The sequence below is a fragment of the Camellia sinensis genome, chromosome 3 (genome assembly GCF_055761805.1).
Source record: "Camellia sinensis isolate YWXY chromosome 3, ASM5576180v1, whole genome shotgun sequence".
Lineage (NCBI taxonomy): Eukaryota > Viridiplantae > Streptophyta > Magnoliopsida > Ericales > Theaceae > Camellia > Camellia sinensis.
The window spans coordinates 51,540,941-51,551,958 of NC_138963.1; the positions used below are offsets into that span (position 1 = coordinate 51,540,941).

At 38.7% G+C, this 11,018-nt stretch overlaps 1 pseudogene across 1 annotated transcript; it reads left to right on the plus strand.

Annotated features, from left to right (window-relative positions):
• The first annotated feature begins 1,257 nt into the window (after positions 1-1,257).
• On the plus strand, positions 1,258-4,166 carry LOC145821516 (putative disease resistance protein RF45; annotated as a pseudogene). The gene is made up of 5 exons (XR_014363348.1): positions 1,258-1,394; positions 1,482-1,565; positions 1,644-2,046; positions 2,158-3,182; positions 3,276-4,166. The product of XR_014363348.1 is annotated as a putative disease resistance protein RF45 (transcript).
• The last annotated feature ends 6,852 nt before the right edge of the window (positions 4,167-11,018 follow it).

Sequence of the window (11,018 nt, forward strand, 5' to 3'; positions counted from 1 at the left end):
ACACTTTATATGAAGGGACCAAGGTAGAAGATCACTAGATCTAGATGATTTTGTAGAGAGAAGGTGTTTTGTAGTGAGAGAAGCTCTCAAATAAGGGTTTTAGAAAGTTAGAGAGAGAGAGAGATGAAAAAGTGATTTAAAATATCACAATCGCGATCTGATAGACGTATAGTCCACTCGAGCGGAGAGTAATACGCTCGAGCATAAGACACAAAAACTAGACTCGCTCGAGCACCAAGGCACAACAGCAAAACACCGCCCGCTCGAGCGCAAAGATACCCGCTCGGGCGGAGAATACACTTCTCCAGTATTTTTAAAGACTCCAGACACCTACTCGAGCACAAAACACCCGCTCAAGCGCAAACCCGCTCGAGCGTAAGGAACGCCACTCGAGCGTGAAAAACACCCCTGCTGTATATTTGCAGACGCACAAAATGCTGAAAGGATGCAAACTCCGCTCGAGCGCAACAAGACCCGCTTGAGCGGATCATCAAAAATCTGGGCAACAAGATTAGAGACTAAGACTCAACCAACCTGTTCAAAACACGCCCAAGACATCCTAATAGACCAAGAATTAAAGGACGGAACGAGGCATAAACAACAATACTCAATCATGGACTCAAGTCTGGGATACTGTACATAAAAGGGAAAACCCGGGATCGCTATGATTTGAATTTAGGTTTTATATAGAATAAGAGAAGATACTATGGGGAGGCTGTATAATAAAAATATAGACTATTTGTATATGGTCTGGATCGGTTCCAATCCGGAACCGTGGGATTCAATCCGGAACCAATCTGTGGACTACGGATTTTTAATTCTTCAATCCGGAACCAAACCATAGATTCAAAAAACCAATCCAAACCTATTGGATTGGATTAGACTAGATCGGATTACGGATTTCACAGATTCCTTGCTCAGTCCTAGAGAAAATGCAGAATCTGCTAGTGCTTGCCAAGGGAAGATTTTTAATCTTTCCTGGATTCAGAAACAGCTTGCATGTTGCCATCAACGAACTCAAACTGATTTTGAGCTTCCTCAAAGTCGAAGCAAAGAATAATACCAGTAGTAGGAATTCGTTACAGGCTCGTCTTCTTCTTACTATTTACTTTGCATAGCACATCACTAATGTTTTCCTCCTAAATGCAAACATAACAAGAAGAAGATTAGATAGGGTTAGTGCAGCTTGTCAAATTATTCTTCAAAAAGCCATTAATGGTGTTTCCACTGCGGACCCAAGTTTAATTCACCACCAAAATGAAGAAAATCGTAAATCATTTCAGAACTTTGTACGGTGAATTTGCAGATTGGTTAGAAGCATGTCGCGCTAAAGATCTCACAACCAATACTACACTTGAATTTGATAATCACACATTTAGTCGAGCAATTGCAGGGTACCGACCTGATAATGACGTATTTGTTGGACGCGAAGATGCTGAACAAGAGATCATAGTATGATTGATCAACGACAACGAGAAAAGCCTCCGCGTGATTTCACTAGTTGGCGAAGAAGCAATCGGAAAGACAACTCTGGCAAGAAAAGTTCACAACAGACTAAACATTCGGCAGCATTTCTAGTGTCGTGCTTGGCTCCATGTTCCAAAAGAATTTTCATACAAAGATATGTTGCTTGTCATGCTCAGACAAACTCCAAATTTATTGAAAGACATAGAGCTAATAAAGGAGAACGAACTCTCAATTTTCCTTTTCAAGATTTTAATGGAGCTCAAGTTTCTAATAGTCTTGGATGATATCTGCACCAATGATGACTGGCTCAAATTTGTGCGTCCCTTTGCAGACGCTGCGAATGGTAGCAGAGTCATAATCACTACTCGTGACTCTAAGGTTGCGTCGGAGGTAGATCCGTGGAGTCATCCTCTGAATCTAATGCAGTTAACAGAAGAGGATACTTGGGCATTGTTCTTGAACAAAGCGTTTCCAGAAAATAGTTCAGAGAATAATTTAAACAATGTCAAGGCTGAAATTCTGAGTTTATGTCGCGGTTTGCCTATGGCTATTGTCTTGTTGGGAGGCTTGTTGTCGACTGTGAAATTAAGCGAGTGATCAACAATCATTGATCATCTCCTTGCTCGAGATCATCATTTCTTAAAATGTATTGTTGATTTGAGCTATGAAAAATTACCATATGGATTGAAGCTTTGTTTTCTTTATTTGGCTATGTTTCCTAAATCGTATGAGATTCCAATGCGAAGGTTATTGCAGTTGTGGGTTGCTGAGGGGTTTGTTCAAACACCGAATAGACCAAGCATCAACTCTAAAGATATGGCCATGACATGTTTGGAAGAACTAGAGCGAAGAAACATGGTTGAAATTGCGGAAAGGAAATCAGATGGAAGCCCCAAGACATGTCGTATGTCGTGTTTCCTCTACAATATCTTCTTACCAAAAGCCGAGGATATAGGATTTCTTCACGTGCACCGTCTCAATTCAGATTGCACACTTGCAAATTCACATATTATTCGGAGGATTGCAGATCAGTTTCTTGGGGTTAAGTCTACTTCAGAATCTCATACTCGAAATCTATGTTCTTATGTTTCTTTCGAAGCCCAAAAGAGAGTTACATCCAACACAAAAATTGCTAATTTGCTTAATTCACTAGTCAATAAGGGGAAAAGTTTTGTTCCTTTGAAGGTGCTTGATCTAGAGGGTGTCTACAAACCTTGGCTACCCAAGAAACTCAGCCAGTGCTTGAAGAACCTAAGGTATGTAGGCTTGCGATAGACCGGCCTATACACATGTCCGGATTCTATTGGGGATTTGCAATGCCTAGAGACTCTAGATTTGAAGTATACTAATATAACCGCTTTGCCAAGTTCAATTTGGAAGGCAAAGAGCCTTCGGCATCTCTATATGACCGGGGTGTCCATTCGAAAGCCATCATTGAAAGAGTCTTTGACTTCAACATCCAAACTTGAGACATTAACGGGGCTCGTGATTGGTTCTAAAGAGGCATCTGATGAAGAAAATGACAACTATTGCTTGGACTGGTTCACAGGCCTAAAGAAATTAGGACTCACTTGCCATTCTAAATCGGTAGAGAAAACAGTTAAGTGCATGTCACGACTCGACAAACTTGAAACCTTGAAATTGAGATCAAGAGACCTTCCATTCGGTCAACCTTCAGACCTCGTGTTGAGTCCTTTAAAAGACCATCAGACTCTGTCAAAATTGCATTTGTTTGGACTGATAAAACATGGGATACACAATCTTCCACTCAATCTCAAAATCCTGACATTGTCGATGTCGTGACTAAGAAAAGATTCGATGCGTGTGCTAGGGAAGCTGTCTCGGCTAAACATCCTCAACCTTTTCACACGCGCCTATGTTGGGGAGAAAATAAGATGTCTTTCTGGGGAATTTCGCCAACTCCGCGTCTTGAAATTGTGGAAGCTGGAAGATCTAAGGCAGTGGACGGTGAGGAAAGGTGGTCTGCCCCAACGTGTAGAATTAGAAATTAGAGGCTGTGATAATCTCGAAAACTTGGAGGGATTAAAGGAGCTGTCTGAATTGAAAGAATTGATTTTAACAAACATGCCACAAGAGTTTGTAGCAGATTTGAGAGAAAAGTTGGACAGAGACAGAGACATAGTAATCACCAATGAGTGGAAGTCTTTCTCTCTTGCTAAGTTCAATTTCTTCACTACCATGAAAGTTTTTTTTTTTTTTTTTTTTTTTTTAAATTAAGGGCAAATTACACTAATAGTCCCTATAGTTTAAGATTTGTGTCACTTTAGTTCCTGACTTTTCAATTGTGACACATTTGACCATGAATTTTGAATATTGTTCCAAATAAGGACAATTAAACATACCATTACTTAATTTCAAGGGCAAAATCATCAATTTGATAAAATATAAACTAATTTGACAAAAATAAATATCAAAAAAATATTTTAAAATTTCTTAAAAATTATTTCTATCTACCAAAAATAAAATTATGTAAAATTGATAAAAATTAATAAAAATTACATGATTAAGTTTTAAAAATTAATTTTACATGATTATCATCCAAGTACATAATAAAAATTAATTTAGTAAAAAAAAATAAATGTCTAAAAGATTTATCAATTTTATTTAATTTTATATTCAGTAGCTAGAAATAATTTTAAAAAATTCAAAAATAATTTTTTGACATTTATTTTTGTCAAATTAATTTATATTTTATCAAATTGATGATTTTGCTCTTGAAAAATCCAATAGTATCTACAATTGTCCTTATTTGAAACAAGATTCAAAATTCAAGGTCAAATGTATCACAATTAAAAAGTTAGGGGCCAAAATGACACAAGCCCCAAACTATAGGGACCATTAGTGTAATTCACCCTTAAATTAAATACATACATGTTCGGATTTAGATCTTTTTCATTACAGTTTACATGCAGTTCTGTAGTCAACAATAATACATTGAATTGTCAGGCTATCCATTTAAAAGTGGGGTAAATTACAAATACATCTCCTGAGGTTCGCTTAAAATACAAATTAATCCTGTGGTTTGAAAAATTACAAATATTTCCTTATTAGAATTTTTTATTTAACAGAATTAACTAAAAAAATAAAATTCATAATTGCTCTCCTATACAATTATAAAATTACCTAAATTATTAATTGAAACATATTTTTAACATCATTAAAAACTGTTAATTGACTTGATAATTTATTAATAAAAGGGGCGATTTGTTATGAAATTAGAAACCTCAGGGGGTGGAATGTAATTTTCAAAATCACCGGGGCGATTCGTATTTTAATCAAATCTTGGGGGTGTATTTGTAATTTACCTTTTAAAATAAAATAAAATAAAAAATTATTTATGTTTAAACATGAACAAGACCATGGTTTTTGAGAATTGCTGTTATTGGATCATATGTCCAATGCTTACTCTCTCTTTTTTCCATCTAATTTGAGTGAAAATTTGGCTAAAAGGTTTGATATGACATTGTTTAAAAAATTATTTTTGTTTTTTTTCATCAAATCTTTTTTGAAAAATACCAACTTTATATTTAGACCTGTCTTAATAATTTTTTATGAAAGAAAATCAACTCTAATCCTTAATCTTTTTAAAATTTCCCCAAATTTGAACAAAAATATGACAATGATTAGAGATTATGTGAGTGTCTAAAAAGTTTAGACACACCAATTTGTTTGCTGAAATAATTAAAAATTAATCTAGTACAATCATAATAATTTCTAATAAAAATTAGAATATGCTTTAATTTTTTCAAAAAAAAAAAAAAATATTTGTGACATATATATATATACACGTTTTTAATGTAGGATTAGTGCTCATAAAAGTTGGAGGAAAATCTAGATTGCAGCTCGCTGATGAACTGCTTAGAAGTGAAGACAATCAACCACACTTTTAGAAAAGAAAATACTTATGTCGACGACCTAGCAAATCAAGAAATTCCCGCTAATGAAGAAACTCATATTTTTCTACATCCCCTCCTTGTATTTGTAATCAAATGTTTGATGATGCTTGCTAGGATGGTCTACTACCCTAGAACCTTGTAACCATTTACTTTTTTTATCCATAATATTACTGCTCTACTATTACCAAAAAAGAAAAAGAATGTCCATTTCGCAGCTTGCTCTTCACATCACTGTGCTTGTCTATGTAAAATAAAGTTGCATGTCTTTTTGAATTTGTGTTTGGCTTGATTAAATAAATGAAAATATTATATATAAAGGGAAAAATAAGTTAGTTTATTGGTTTATTAGCTTATTTGGATCAAATTAACTCTATTTTTTATTTATTTTTTCCGTAACAAGCCAAAAATCAACTTATAAGTTACCTCTCAAAATAACCAAAAATATATATATATATATATATTATAATCAAATAGTTCAACATAGACCCATAATAATAGCATAGAGAAGGGAGTGCATTATACTAATTTTGTTATTGTACTTTATCTATTACAATGATATATATACAACTGCCTAGAGTTTTCCCTGGCAAATATATATATATATATATATACTAGTTTAAAAAGGTCAGTGCAAAACACAAGTTATTATTACAGTATATTTAAGTTTTATATTTTGAAAATTTTTTAAAAATTAAAATATTGTTCAATAAAATTGAATAGAATAAATCATTAGATATATGATAGAATTATGTGGTATGATATGTATCATTTTTTGATTTGTTATACACCTAATGATGTAGACTCCAATTCTATTACCATATCATTTTGGATAAATTTATGAGTCTTGAACATTTTTTCCGAATTTATAAATAAAAAAAATATGGTGTTTAACTTTTCTCATCAAATGAAATATAAAACAGATACTAAGATAACTCTCCCATCTAAAAAAAAACCACTAAGATAATTCACTGAACCAATAAAGAAGCAGAATAATATATATATATATATATACAAATAACTAATTTTATTAATACATAAATCATACTTGCATAACAAATGATCAATTTTATTAATAAATAAATCATTAAATAAATTAACAATTTTTAATGATATCAAAATATTTTGCAATCAACCATTTTGTTAATAAATAAATCGTTAAGTCCATTAACAGTTTTTAATGATATGAGAAATATTTTTCTTTTTCTTTTTTTATTCACCCAAAAAAAGAAAAATATTTTTCAATAAACAATTTTGATAATTTATTATTGCATAGGAGAATATTTTTTTCCCCTGCATATCGTGTCAAATTAAAATTTATAACAAACGATAATTGTAATTGTGGGGATGTATTTTCTGAATACCAACACGTGGCAAGGTGACGCCGACGTGTCAGCCGAAGTGCCACGTGTTCTTGTTGTGACGCCGAGGTTATCTTGGCGAGGCCGAGGTTATCTTCGAAGATATCGGAATCCGAGATAAGCGGATAATGGATAAGGGGCAAGAGTCCTAGAGTAAAGAGAAGACTTTGCTAAGATAAGGATAAAAGCTCTTAGGGAGTTTATATTTATCTCTTGAGAAATCGAAAGTAAGCACTAAATGGGAGTCCATAGAAGTTAGGCTTCTAGTGGGATTAGGATTGAGTAAACTATAAAAGAGAGGCACCCCCGTGGGTCTAAGGTACGCAGTTTTATGCTTTGAGTAGTGAGTTTAGCACTTGATTATCTTTGAGAAATATACTGACTTGATCGTCGGAGTGCCCCCGGGTGGAAGAGCCACCGCCGGAGTTTTTTTTTTTGTTGCAGGTTTGCTGAAGCCATCTATTCTGCCGGTGCTCTCCAGCTGATTACTAGGCGGGCAGTGTGGTCGAAAAATCACCCACACAATTTGGCGTCGTCTGTGGGAATCTTAGAAGAATAGATGGCCAGTAACGGACAGAAGGAAAACATTGGGGGCGACACTCCTGCTGGGAGTGGCAGACCAATTGACCTTGACGTTGAAGGAGACAACCACAATGCAGAAACTCATGACCAAGGCCACGGTGAAAAAGATGTCGGCCAGGAGGGCGATACTTCGAAGAGAATAGACCAAAACAAGTATTATAACGAAGATAACCTTCAGGTATGGAGGGATAGGTGCCTACGGAGGGATGAGGAAGTAAAAGACTTGGCAAACAAGTTGGCAGACCTACGGTCGATCGTCAACTTCATGATGCAAAATAATGTCATACAGCCACCATACCCGCTGCAGGATACGCCGATGCCCGTAACTAATACACAGAAGAGGGAAAGAAGAGCAATCCCCGAAGTCCCTCAGCACAGCAGGAGCGGAAGGCACTCTCACCGACCTTCCAGGGAAGGCGGACGAGAGGAGCCGAGACAAGAGGAGTCCCGAAGAACGTATCACACGAAGGACCTATAACCCAAAGAACATCGGCATGTTCAAGGGCAGACGCTTTGCTTTGACACAACACGTGGAGAGAGATCAAAACGAGCCCACCACGAGGCCGAAAGTAGTATGCTGAAGAGATTGAAGTCCAGAGATAGCCGAGCTCCAGGAAGGAGTAAAGAAGACTTGAGAGATTACCTCAAAAGGAAGCAACAGAATGCTGAAGCCGAGGTAACTTCTCCGGTTAAGCCGAGGACACCATTCTCGGTGGAACTGGACAAATTTCAAGCACCAAAGCGATTCAGTATGCCGAGGTTCCAAATATATGATGGTAAGTTAGATCCCAACTTCCACGTAGGACTATACCTGAATTCGATGGCATTATATAGTGGGAACAAGTCGTTGCTCTGCAAAGTGTTCCCCTCATCCTTTGGGGAAATTGCATCAGATTGGTTCCATAAACTACCGAAGGGAAGCGTAAAGACTTGGGAAGGCCTGGCCGAGATGTTTGTGGCCAGGTTTGTGACGAACAAACTACAACCATTGAGGGTGGACGCATTGATGGATCTGAAGATCAGCAAAGACGAAGGCCTTAGGGCCTATGCAAAAAGGTACTATGAGGTGTTCAATCGAATACCAGAATGTAATCAAAAAGTAGCGGTCGTGTCATTCAAGAACGGCCTGAAAGACAATTGTCCACTACGGAAGTCTTTGGCAAAAACTTTGCCAAAAAGCATGGAAGAGCTCATGGCAAGAATTGAGAAATATGCTGGAGCCGAGGTGGACACATCGGGGAATAAGGAGGTAAAGAAGGAAAAAGGGAACGGCGAGCCGAAGCGAAGCCGAGGTGACAACGGATTTAACAAATTGGAGATAGAATTGAGGGGTAAACAGGCAGTGACGACTGTGTTCCGAATCCCAAGTCCTGGATCAAATCCGAAATCAACCTTATTTCACAGCACCAGCAAAGACCCCAGGGGAATACATGGGAAGGAACGTTCGTAGGCGTTGTGCTTACCACAATGAAGAAGGGTACCCAACTCAGGGCTGCAGAGCCCTAAAAGCATACTTAGAGGACTTAGTAAGGTAAGGCCATCTGAGGGACCTCGTCGACGAAGCTAGGACAAGAGAAGAGCAGGCAAGATTGCCTCAAGCACCAGCGGCCCCGCCTCCTCCAGCACAGCAACCACAGGGAGGGGGACCTAGGGTGGTTAATGTAATTCACTCAAAAGTGAACGAAAGCTACATTCGGGGAGAAACCCAAAGAGTAAAACACCTACAGCACGTGAACCAGGTTGGACATAAAAGACCTTGGCCTGAAGAGTGCCGAGGACCAATGATAGCCTTCACTGAAGCTGACCTAGAGATGGTCCAGCATCCGCATAATGATGCCTTGGTAGTATCCCTCCAGGTTGGGGAGTGCCAAGTGAAACGCATCCTAATAGATCAAGGAAGCTCTTGTGACATCATGTACGTTAGATGTTACAAGGAGCTAGGCCTTCACCCAGACGACATGGAGCAATCAAACGGCCCGATGGTCGGCTTTAATGGAACGCCGACGTGGCCACTGGGCGCAACAAGCTTGGAAGTACAAGCTGGCACTAAGAAGATCAAGACAGAACTCATGGTGATTGACACACCTTCACCATATAACATCATCTTAGAAAGACCATGGTTGCATGCAATGGGGGCAGTTCCCTCAACATTGCATCAACTACTGCGATTCCCAACAGAGCATGGGGTTAAAGAAGTAAGAAGAAATCAACTGCAGGCAAAAAGTTGCTCCATGGCAGTAATGAAGTCTACTTGCAGTGTTCGAGAGCCAAAAGAGGCTGAAATTGAAGATGAGGACGTGGAAGTACTAGAAGACGTCGGCAAAGAACTAGCCGAGAAGAGCGAAGAGGCGCTAAAGAAAATCCTCGTCCAGGATGGAGACGAAGAACGCTTCTTTCTTCTCAGCTCGGGCTCAGCCGAAGAAGAGGAAAAAGAGTTGGAAACTTTTTTAAGAGCCAACATTGAGGTGTTCGCCTGGACGCCTTACGAAATGCCTGGCATTGACCCCGAGGTCACTTGCCATAGACTGAATGTCGACAGGTCGGCAAAACTTGTGATTCAACGAGCCAGAAGACCGATGTTGATGCATGTCGAAGCAGTAGAAGAAGAAGTAGACAGACTTTTGGAGGCCAGGGCCATCCGAGAAGTTCATTACCTGACATGGCTATCCAACACAGTAGTGGTAAAAAAGAAGAATGGTAAATGGCGGGTCTGCGTAGATTTTACAAGCCTGAACAAAGCTTGTCCCAAAGACTGCTTTCCTCTACCCAAGATTGACCAGTTGGTAGACGCCACATCTGGACATGGAAGGATGAGCTTCCTGGACGCTTACAGAGGATACCACCAGATAGCCATGTACCCCCCAGACGAAGAGAAGACAGTGTTTATCACCCCAAAAGGCCTGTACTGTTACAGAGTGATGCCTTTTGGGTTGAAAAACGCAGGAGCAACCTACCAAAGGCTAGTAACCAAAATGTTCAAATACCTGATTGGCCAAACAGTAGAAGTCTACATCGATGACATGGTCGTGAAGACCAAGGAGCCTAAGAGTCATCTTGCCGACCTAAAAGAGGTATTCAAGATCCTCAAAACATATCGGCTCCGACTCAATGCATCAAAGTGCACGTTTGGAGTTGGATCTGGTAAATTTCTGGGGTACCTGGTAACAAGGAAGGGCATAGAGGCCAGCCCAGATCAGATCAAGGCCATCCTAGACCTACAGAGCCCAACATCGGCAAAACAGGTACAAATGCTTACTAGAAGGGCCGTAACCCTAAATAGGTTCATAAGCCGAAGCTCAGACAAATCTAAACCTTTCTTCAACCTGGTGAAAAAGACCACGGACTTCCTATGGACTGAGGAATGTGAAGCCGCTTTGGCCGACCTAAAGAAATATCTGACCACGGCTCCGGTCCTCTCGACACCTGAACCTGGGGAAGAGCTGTTTTTATACTTAGCTGTGTCAGAACACGCAGTAAGTGCAGTGCTAATCCGAGAAGAACAAGGAGAACAAAAGGCTGTTTATTATGTAAGTAAAACCTTGGCCAACGTAGAAACAAGGTATCTACCACTAGAGAAATTGATGCTGGCCTTAGTAATGGCCTCAAAAAAATTGAACCATTACTTTCAGGAGCATAAGATCGTGGTACTCACAGAGCACCCACTGAAGTCCCTGTTGCAACAAGGAGACTTAAC